Below are 11,983 nucleotides of genomic sequence, written 5' to 3'. Positions count from 1 at the left end.
TCATGACAAAAAAATATCTTAGATTCGTATATCTCTTAAACAGAAAAAAGATGGTCAAACATCATTAAATACTTTAACAAAACTTTGTTAACATAGATAAGTTATTCATGCACATGATATAAGAAAGAAAAGTTTGATGAAAATTGACAAATGTGTGATACTGATAACATAATGAGAAAAGGAGGAAAGAAATATATTCATGATACGGAAGCATGGGCATTGTCATGCTACCAACTTGCCACTGGTGCAACAAAACTATCCACAAATGAAGTTTGAATAATGGTGGTAGAGTCAAGAAGCAAATCATGTTATTTGAAGAGTTCCATGTGTAAGAAGAATTGAAGCATTTGAGTGCATTGCTTGGACTGAGTTGTGTGGTGCATGTGTAAGGTGAAATGTATCGATACTTGCAATGAGAAATACGGCATTAAGACCAATGCAATACGTATATACATAGCGTGCGTATCAACTAGTCTAACTTTCTGTCTTAGAAGCCAAGATAGCATTACAAGTAAAAGTAGAACATTAAATTTACGTAACCTACTACATTTCTTAGCCTTGGTTACGTGTCTATGTTCGTAGCCTTATTGGAAAGTGGCTAAAAGTTTAACTACAGACCACCCATTACAATTTTAAAATAAAATTTAATAAATATTTTTATTATATTTAAAGAAATAAAAAACTAAATATGGTTAATTTGTTTTTAGTCATGTAATAATCTATGGACCAACTCCATTTGGTCCATCTTTATCTATGGAATCATAATGGGCTTTAGTGAAAGCTGCTAATTTGAAAACTCCACTCACTATTTTTATGGGTTATACAAGTTCGTCTCATTTTAATGGACACAAATAAACTTACTCCCACTCCAATTTTCCGTACATTAATTTCTTTAATTAACACTCTTTTGATCACTTTAGGTGAAATTAGTTGACTGGGTGAGCCTACTATGACATCAATGATTGAAGGTTTTTTTCTTTTGTCATTTGCTGAAATTAGTTACATAAATGACATTTTCTATATTGCTATAATTAAGGATCTTAGTAAAAAAAATCATTAATTTTTTACAGCTGGCACTGAATTATATATTCGAACAACTTATTATATTGAATGTTTTAGTGTTTAATTATTAATAGGATGATAAGTGGGCTAACTTAGCATTGTTAGTGGTAGTGCTGGCCAAAGTGCATTATACTGCACTAAATTATAAAAAATTATAACTAACTATAAAATAGTTCGGTTAAACTGAACTAAAAAAATAATTCAGAATAACTGAACTAAACTATTTTTAGTCTACTTATTGTCAGAACAATTAAATTCTCCATCTTAGTGAAAAACGTGTGTCTGCAAGAGGGGAATGAGACTCAAGAAGTGGAAGACATGTGACTGCAGGAGAGTGGACGATCGGTTTGCTGAGGGAATATATAATCTAAAATTTTAAAAGCTAGTTCCACTTTCTGCATGCAATCTTCTCCTCCAAATCTTCTAAACTGGTTTCTCCTCTTTCTCTCTAACTTCTCTCTAAAATTATCATCTTTTCCTCCATTATTTCTCACATTTTCTTCCATCTGATCATCCATCAGAGGGTATGTAAGGTTGCTGGTGGCAAGGATCCTTCTTTCAACCGATGGTTTAGTAGTTTGAACTGGTAGGTTCTTTTACTTATAAGAAAATCTAGTTTTTTTGGGTACATGCAAGTTTAGTTTCTGGTTGCATGTAGTTGTCTTCTTCTTTTTCTTCAAATCTGATCATACTTTCGGTCCTTGGGTTGGTTCGTTTATTTAAACAGTGAATCTGGGCGTTTGAGTGTTGGTTGTGGTGCAAAGTTTGTATTGTGAGCGATCGGTCTGTTAAGAGGTAAGGGAAGCTATTAAATTTAATTATGCATGTGATGATTTTGTGTATATATGGAATGAGTTGATTGATGAATTGTATATGAGTGTACGAAATGCATGTTTCTAGGTTTTTGGTGGTTATGTATAAGTCAATAAGGATTCTGAAAAAATAAGTTAAAATGGTTGGGTGTTCAGTCTTAATCGTTCGGTTATGGTCAGGGAATAAGTTATCAATAGAGTTAGCAGTCTAGCCTTACCAGGGTATAATAGTTCGGTTTATAGGGAGTGATAAATATATTAAGTTTTGATGGTTATATATATATATATATATATATATATATATATTTATAATCAGTCTTATTGGATTAGGTATTTTAGTTTGTGATAGCTCATATATTATTATTAGTAGACTTCGTAATGGGACTAGACTTAAAATACGTTCGTTTATGATCAGATACCAGTTTAGGTGTATTTAAGCTAAAAGGTATTAACGTTCGATTTCCTTAAAAGTATTAGGTTTGATGAATAGTTTGTAAGAGTAATTATAAGTGTTCAGTATAAGCTTTAAGCGTTCGGTTTTGTCAGATAGTGAAATAACGTTCGTTCTTGTTTTGAGGATAGTTAAATATGGTTCGGTCTTATATTAAGTATTTGGTTTAATTCGAGTGTTCTATTCTTAAGCTGTGTTCGGCTCATGTTAAAGTCCTATCTATTAAATAAAGGTTAGGTTATATTCGTGTGTTGTTTAGATCCTTTCTGTTCGTTTGTAATTAAGGATGGTGTTATTTGAGCGTTCGATCTTCTTATATGAAATGTGGTTTGATCTTTCAATGCTGATGTTATGGATTGGTGCTGGTTGCTTATTTATAGCAATGATCTATTATGTATGGGAAGTATTATTGGTATTCAAGTAAAAGTTTATGTTTCAAGTAATGTGGAAGAGAATTCCGGGGAGGAATGTCTCAATGTAAGGATAATGTTGTCGTAAAGTATGAATACGGATAGTGAAATTCACGGAGTTCATCTTGATATTCTGATGATTACCAGTTCTCAAGTAGAGATGGGTAAGTCATTGTGTGAGAATGGCGGGAGGTCCTAGCCCATAGGTTCTTGGGTGAGTTCTAACGGACTAACCTAAGGTGGCAGCTGATGGTTTTCCAGTTACTACACCACCCGAGTGCACGAACGACCTCAAGCTACGTATTCATACAATCCGGATGGTCAAGTCAAGTGTCAGTCGTACATGAATTATGATATTTACGTTGGCTCTTGTATGCTATAACGTTCGGTCTGTAATGATTTGTAGTTTTATTTCATGTACGAATGCATGCTTAATTGAATTATAGTAGCTTACCCTTATTTTATGTTTTATCCATGTTGTTGTTCGGTTTTCTATTGCAATGATGATCCTTGTTGGATGTGAGCAGAAGGGGAAGGGCTTACGTTGGAACAGGAGTTGGACGGTGAGACTCCTGCTGAATAGGAGATGATCGTTCGGTGATATAGTATAGATAGTTTTGGTGAACCGACCGTTCACTATTTTTGTTCTGTAAATATAACTGTTCGGTTATATGATGAACGTTCTGTAGCAGTATAGGAAGCTCTTGTATAGTTCAAAAAATTTTATGGTTATTTTTGTAATAACCGTAAGTTTGACTTTCTTATTGTAGTAATTGTTCTATCATATTATTAAATGTTGACACCTGTATATTGTTGTGTGCTATGTTTTTGGGATGTTACATTAATGGTATCAGAGCAGTTTTGTTCCTTAGGAATCTTGTAGGTTCTGAGTATAACTTGGTTGTGCTTGTGTACTCTTAGTTATGTGTAGTAGTTGTCTTTGTCCTCTTGAGTAAGACTGATGGATGTTTCTCTCGGTGTAAACAGAAATGGCGAATAGATCTCCTCCTTCTTCTTCTTCTTCTTCTCCAACCCACCATCCTAATACCTCTAATGAACTGAGGATGATGGAATCTGTGTTAGAAACAATGCAACAACATAATGCAACATTGATTAATCAACACACTTTGGCTCTACAACAATTGGATGCTGCTAGGGTGTCCACTAAGAACTGCCAAAGACAATATTTGGATCTGATGCTGAGTGGGCAGGCTACCGCGGGTTCTTCTTCCATAAATCATTCCCAAGAGTGGAGTTTAGAGAGTTTTCTTCAACACCATCCGACCAAATTCAATGGCAAGTGTAGTTCGGACGAGGCAGACCAGTGGTTCAGGGATATGGAGAGAATCTTTAAGGCAAAAAGATGTCTAAATGAGAGTAGGTTAGCTTATTCAGAGTATTTACTGATTGGAGAAGCCAGTCATTGGTGGAGCAGCGCTCAGTCCTTGTTAGAGAGTAGTGGTATTCCCATTTGTTGGGAAATTTTTAAACAGAAGTTTTATACCGAATACTTTCTAGATAGTGCTCGGTTTGCTAAAGAAGTTGAATTCTTGCAACTAGTTCAAGGAAATATGACGGTATCGTTATATGCCGATCGGTTTAAGCACCTACTCAGATTTCACACGTTGGTTATGAATGAAGAATGGCAGTGTAGAAAATTCGAGAATGGGCTAAGAGGAGATATCAAGTTACTGGTGGTTGGGTTGTGTATTAAGGAATTTCCGGTGTTGTTGGAAAGAGCGAAGGTGCTAGAGAAAACCAAGTTAGAGGTTGATAGCCAGCAGAAGCAGTTGGTTAGAGTTGGAGGGTCGATCGTTTCTAGAGGCAATATTGGTTCAAGAAATACTCCATACGCTCAGTCTTCTTTCTCTTTGGGTAGCAGTGGTTCGTCTTCACAGTCCTCGGTTTCAGTGGGTCAACAGGGGTAGTCAGGGTCAATAACTTGTTTCAATTGTGGAGGACCACATCTCAAATCAGTGTGCCCTCAATTGGGAGGATACAAGAGATGTAATAGATGCAGACAAGAAGGTCATTGGGAGAGAGATTGTTTGACGGGAAGAAGGGTTGTGTCACGACCACCAAATACTGGACGGTTTCAACAAAGGGGTGGTGGACGAGCGCAAGCCGTAGGGAGAGTTTATGCAATGACTAGGACGGAAGCAACAAATGCAGGTAACCTTATAACCAGTATCTGTTTGCTGAATGATGTTAATTGTTGTGTGTTATTTGATTCGGGGCCAACACATTCCTTCATCTCGAAGGAATGCGTTGAGAAGTTGGGTTTGTCTGTGGGAGAGCTTCAGTTTGATTTGGTGGTGTCAACCCCAAATACTGGTGAGGTTAGAACGACTACTTATTGTGCAAAAGGTTCAATAATGGTCGAGGGTAGTCGGTTCAAAGTGAACCTAATATGTTTACTCTTCATGGCTTAGAGATAATTCTAGGAATGGATTGGTTAACTACCAATCGCATTCTTATAGACTATGGTGAGAAGAAATTAGTATTTCCAAAAGAAGATCTTGAAGAATCATTGAGGATCGGTGTGCTAAGACAACTAAATAAGTTAACCATCAAGAACAAGTATCCTTTGCCAAGAATTGATGACTTGATGGATCAGTTGTACGGGGCTACTGTATTTTCCAAGATAAATCTGAGGGCAGGATACCATCAGATATTGGTGAAAGAGGGAGATGTGCAGAAGACAGCCTTTCGATCTCGGTATGGCCATTATGAGTATGTAGTAATGTCGTTCGGTGTTACTAATGCTCCAGCTATATTTATGGATTACATGAACCGTATATTCAGACCATTTTTAGATAAATTTGTTGTTGTTTTTATTGACGACATACTCATTTATTCTAAAACTCATGAGGAACATGAGAATCACCTTAGAACAGTGCTCAGTGTGTTGAGGGAGAAGAAGCTGTATGCAAAACTGTCTAAGTGTGAATTCTGGATGAATGAAGTGCAATTTTTAGGCCATGTAATCTCAACGGACGACATTTTTGTGGATCCTGCAAAGGTGCAGGCAGTGCTTCAATGGGAACGACCCCGTTCAGTCACTGAGATAAGAAGTTTTATGGGATTAGCAGGCTACTATAGGCGATTCATTGAAGGATTTTTCAAGATTGTAGCGCCGTTGACTCAATTGACTAGGAAAGATCAACCGTTTGCATAGACCGATCGGTGTGAAGCTAGTTTTCAAGAGCTGAAGCAAAGGTTGACGAGCGCTCCTATACTAGTAATTCCGGATACAGGGAAATGTTTTGAAGTCTTCTGTGATGCTTCATATCATGGTTTGGGTTGTGTGTTGATGCAAGATAAAAGAGTGGTTGCTCATGCTTCTCGGCAGTTGAAAATTCATGAGAAGAATTATCCAACTCATGACTTAGAATTAGCAGCGGTGGTGTTTGCTTTAAAGATTTGGAGACATTATTTGTATGGTGCTCGATTTCAAGTGTTTAGTGATCATAAAAGTTTGAAATATCTCTTTGATCAAAAGGAATTGAATATGAGGCAGAGAAGGTGTGATGGCAACCCCTTTAGGGACTTACCATCCAAAGAAGTATCAATTTCACTCTAAGACCAAGAAAGGGAAGTTAAATAAACAAAAGTTCTTTTCTTTCTAAGTCTTAGAATGTTTACTTTACTAAATATAACTACATTGTTTTGTAGGACAATAATAAGGCTTGGAACCATAACCAAGCAGCCAAAGAAGCTTGCAGCTGCTGCCACTCACCAATGTCCAAGTTTGAAGCACATGTTATATATGTATCACATGAAACACAAAGCAACCGTGTAGTTTCATCTCTTTTGAGCACGTTTTCAATGTTGTGCACATGGAACATTCAGCTCAGTCCATGTAGCTTCTCCGACACGTCTCTCTTACATTTCCATTAGCTTGCTAGGCACGTTTGAAGGCCTCTCTTCATCTATAAAAGAGAACCTCAATCCATTGTAAGAGATAACTTGAATTGAAGTAAAGAAATGCTGCCAATTTCCAGCTATTACTCTCAAGTTCACCTCTGTGCTTTGTTATCTAGCACCTCCTCTAGCTCCCTTCCCCTTTGGAGAGCCTACTGAGTTAGAAATCTACCAAAACACTCATCCAAACACCACCAGACAATTTCACAAACACCTTGAGTGCATTCGGACATCCACTGTCATCTTCCATCCGCTGCCATTCTCTGCGTCTTGAAGCATCCTTCTATGCATCATGGAGCTGCTTCCATCAAGGTGGATGGAGTTCTTAAAGGACTATGAGTTTGAACTGTTGTATCATCCAGGAAAAGCTAACGTTGTGGCTGATGCATTAAGCAGGAAGGTTGTCCATATTTCTTCTGTGATGGTCAAAGAACTCAGTTTGGTTGAGAGTTTTAGAGATTTAAGGTTGCAGTTTGAGTCAGAACCGAGCGGTATAAGGTGTTGTACCCTTAGAATATCTAGTGACGTCTTTGACCGAATCAAGGAGAAACAGTCGGCTGATGAAGATCTGCAAAACATCTTGAGTTCGATCGGTACAGACAAAGCAAAAGATTTTAACACGGGAACAAACAGTCTCCTACGATACAGAGATAGGACGTGCGTTCCGAATGATGATGAGTTGAAGAGGATCATTCTTGAGGAAGGACATCAAAGTCGTCTTAGCATGCATCCAAGCATGACTAAGATGTATCAAGATCTCAAGAAGTCTTTTTGGTGGTCAGGAATGAAGAGTGATATGGGTCGGTTTGTATCTTCTTGTCTAACTTGTCAAAGGGCAAAAGCAGAACATCAAAGACCGGGTGCTTTACTTCAACCATTGGATATTCCTGAGTGGAAATGGGACAATATTGCAATGGATTTTGTTACCCATTTACCTTGAACGGTTAAGCATCATGACACAATTTGGGTAATAGTTGATAGATTAACTAAAAGTGCTCACTTCCTTGCTGTGAATTTGAAGATGTCAATGGCCAAGTTGGCTCAACTTTATGTCAATGAAGTGGTTTGATTACATGGTGTGCCCTCTAGTATCGTATCAAATCGGGATCCTCGATTTACTTCTCGGTTTTGGCAATCTTTGCAAAGTGAGTTGGGTAGCAGTTTGAATATGAGTTCGGCTTATCATCCTTATACGGACGGTCAATCTGAAAGAACGATCCAAACATTAGAAGATTTGTTGAGAACGTGCGTTTTGGATCACCTAGGAGTCTGAGATGAAGTATTACCTTTGGTAGAATTTACTTACAATAATAGTTTTCAATCCAGTATTGGGATGGCTCCTTTTGAAGCTCTGTATGGAAGGAAGTGTAGGACTCCCCTTTGGTAGTTTAAAGATGGAGAATCGGTGTTGACTGGTCCAGAATTGGTACAACAAACAACTGAGAAGGTGAGATTGATTCAAGAAAGACTAAAAGCAGCTCAGAGTAGACAAAAGTCATATGTCGATCGTAGAAGGAGACCATTGGAGTTTGATGTTGGAGATCACGTCTTTCTTAAACTAAATCGTACTACTGGTGTGGGAAGAGTCGTTCGGCCTAAGAAGTTGTCTCCTATGTTTTTTGGTCCTTATCAAATTCCGAGACGTATTGGGCCAGTTGCTTATGAGATAGCTCTACCTCCTCAATTAGCCAACCTTTACTCGGTTTTTCATGTTTCACAACTAAGAAAATATGTGCCGGACCCCTCTCACGTATTGGAAATAGAAGATATTCAGGTCAGAGAAGACCGTTCGGTGGAGATGCAACCAGTCAACATTGTCGAGGGCATAACAAAAACGCTTAAAGGAAAATCTATCAGATTAGTCAAGGTGGTATGGGACAAGAGGACAGGTGACTACTTGGGAGCATGAAGAAGTCATGAGGGAGTTATATCCTCACCTGTTCTCTGGTACATCTTAATTTTCGAGGACAAAAATTTATTTATGTTGGGGAGAATGTCAGAACCATTAAACTCCCCATCTTAATGGGAAACATGTGTCTGCAAGAGGGGAATGAGACTCAGGAAGTGAAAGACAAGTAGCTGCAAGAGAGTGGACGATCGGTTTGGTGAGGGAATATATAATCTAAAATTTTAAAAGCTAGTTCCACTTTCTGCATGCAATCTTCTCCTCCAAATCTTCTGAACTGGTTTCTCCTCTTTCTCTCTAACTTCTCTCTAAAATTATCATCTTTTCCTCCATTAATTCTCACGTTTTCTTCCATCTGATCATCCATTAGAGGGTATGTAAGGTTGCTGGTGGCAAGGATCCTTCTTTCAACCGATCGTTTAGTAGTTTGAACTGGTAAGTTCTTTTACTTCTAAGAAAATCTAGTTTTTTTAGGGTACATGCAAGTTTAGTTTCTGGTTGCATGTAGTTGTCTTCTTCTTTTTCTTCAAATCTGATCATATTTCCGGTCCTTGGGTTGGTTCGTTTCTTTAAACAGTGAATCTATGCGTTTGAGTGTTGGTCGTGGTGCAAAGTTCGTATTGTGAGCGATCGGTCTGTTAAGAGGTAAGGGAAGCTATTAAATTTAATTATGCATGTGATGATTTTGTGTATATATGGAATTGGTTGATTGATGAATTGTATATGAGTGTACGAAATGCATGTTTCTCGGTTTTTGGTGGTTATGAATAAGTCTATAAGGATTATGCAAAAATTAGGTAAAATAGTTGGGTGTTCGGTCTCAACCATTCGGTTATGGTCAGGGAATAAGTTATCAATAGAGTTAGCAGTCTAGCCTTACCAGGGTATAATAGTTCGGTTTATAGGGAGTGATAAATATATTAAGTATTGATGGTTATATATATATATATATATATATATATATATATATATATATATATATATCTTTAATCAGTCTTATTGGATTAGGTATTTTAGTTTGTGATAGCTCATATATTATTATTAGTAGACTTTGTAATGGGACTAGGCTTAAAATACGTTTGTTTATGATCGGATACCAGTTTAGGTGTATTTCAGCTAAAAGTTATTAACGTTCGATTTCCTTAAAAGTATTAGGTTTGATGAAAGGTTTGTAAGAGTAATTATAAGTGTTCAATATAAGCTTTAAGCATTCGGTTTTGTCAGATAGTGAAATAGCGTTCATTCTTGTTTTGAGAATAGTAGAATATCGTTCGTTATTACTTTGAGGATAGTGAATAGCCTTCGTTCTTGTTTTGAGAATAGTAGAATATAGTTTGTTATTACTTTGAGGATAGTGAAATAGCGTTCGTTCTTGTTTTGAGAATAGTAGAATATCGTTAGTTATTACTTTGAGGATAGTGAAATACCGTTCGTTCTAGTATTGAGGATAGTTAAATATGGTTCGGTCTTATATTAAGTATTTGGTTTAATTCGAGTGTTCTATTCTTAAGCTGTGTTCGGCTCATGTTAAAGTCCTATCTATTAAATAAACGTTAGGTTATATTCGTGTGTTGTTTAGATCCTTTCTGTTTGTTTGTAATTAAGGGTGGTGTTATTTGAGTGTTCGATCTTCTTATATGCAATGTGGTTTGATCTTTCAATGCTGATGTTATGGATTGGTGTTGGTTGCTTATTTATAGCAATGATCTATTATGTATGGGAAGTATTATTGGTATTCAAGTAAAAGTTTGTTTCAAGTAATGTGGAAGAGAATTCCGAGGAGGAATGTCTCAGTGTAAGGATAATGTTGTAGTAAAGTATGAATACGGATAGTGAAATTCACGGAGTTCATCCTGATATTCTGATGATTACCAGTTCTCAAGTAGAGATGGGTAAGTCATTGTGTGAGAATGGCGGGAGGTCCTAGCCCATAGGTTCTTTGGTGAGTTATAATGGACTAACCTCGGGTGACAGCTGATGGTTTTCCAGTTACTACACCACCGAGTGCACGAACGACCTCAAGCTACGTATTCATACAATCCGGATGATCAAGTCAAGTGTAAGTCGTACGTGAATTATGATATTCAAGTTATGTGTGATATCTACGTTGGCTCTTGTATGCTATAACGTTCGGTCTGTAATGATTTGTAGTTTTATTTCATGTACGAATGCATGCTTAATTGAATTATAGTAGCTTACCCTTACTTTATGTTTTTATCCATGTTGTTGTTCGGTTTTCTATTGCAATGATGATCCTTGTTGGATGTGAGCAGAAGGGGAATGGCTTACGTTGGAACAGGAGTTGGACGGTGAGACTCCTGCTGAATAGGAGATGACCGTTCGGTCATATAGTATAGATAGTTTCGGTGAACCGACCATTCACTATTTTTGTTCTGTAAATATAATCGTTCGGTTATATGATGAATGTTCCGTAGCAGTATAGGAAGCTCTTGTATAGTTCGAAAAATTTTATGGTTATTTTTGTTTAATGAACTACTTTTAAATTAACTATAGTTTAGTTTAATGAATTATTTTTAATTTAACTATAGTACAGTTTAATAAAATATTTTTTAATTAACTATAATGCAGTTCAATGAACTACTTTAACTCAAACTAATGAAATGTTTTGACACTGCTGTTAAAGTATCAGACACTTCTACAATAGTTTGAGTAGTGGAATGAAGCTAGGAAACTTGTCTAAAGCAAAGAATTACCTCAAACTCAAAGTTTGAGTATTTAGAACCTAAAAAGTGTGCTTAAAGGGTGAAAATTTGACACCCAATGTAGGCTAATTTTAACTAATGCGAACATCCTAACATGTCTAAAGTAGTGAAATGAACCTAGGAAACTATTCAAAAGCAAAAAATTAGGTACAACTCAATTTGGAGTAGTTGGAACCTATAAAAGTGTGGTTAAAAGGTCAGAATTTACAACCAGACCTAATGTACACTTATTTTAAGTAATGTGAACATCCTAACATGTCTAAAGTAGTGGAATGAAGCTTGGAAACTTGTCAAAATCAAAGCATTACCTCTCAAAGTTTTAGTATTTAGAACCTAAAAAGTGTGCTTAATGGGTGAAAATTTGCAACAAGACCCAATGTAGACGAATTTTTACTAATGTGAACATCCTAACATGTCTAAAGTAGTGAAATGAACCTAGGAAACTATTCAAAAGCAAAGAATTAGGTACAACTCAAATTTTGAGTAGTTGGAACCTATAAAAGTGTGCTTAAAAGGTGAAAATTTGCAACCAGACCTAATGTACACTTGTTTTAAGTAATGTGAACATCCTACCATGTCTAAACAAGTGGAATGAAGCTAGGAAACTTGTCAAAAGCAAAGCATTACCTCAAACTCAAAGTTTGAGTATTTAGAACCTAAAAAGTGTGCTTAAAGGGTGAAAATTAGTAACTAGA

At 36.6% G+C, this 11,983-nt stretch overlaps 1 pseudogene; it reads left to right on the top strand.

Moving 5' to 3' along the window:
- The first annotated feature begins 3,724 nt into the window (after positions 1–3,724).
- LOC148193494 (uncharacterized) lies at positions 3,725–5,167 on the top strand (annotated as a pseudogene).
- Positions 5,168–11,983: the final 6,816 nt, after the last annotated feature.

This window comes from Vigna umbellata, chromosome 9 (genome assembly GCF_029865625.1).
Source record: "Vigna umbellata cultivar VRB3 chromosome 9, Vumbellata_1.0, whole genome shotgun sequence".
NCBI classification, from domain to species: domain Eukaryota; kingdom Viridiplantae; phylum Streptophyta; class Magnoliopsida; order Fabales; family Fabaceae; genus Vigna; species Vigna umbellata.
This window is presented reverse-complemented; position numbering and strand designations above follow the sequence as displayed.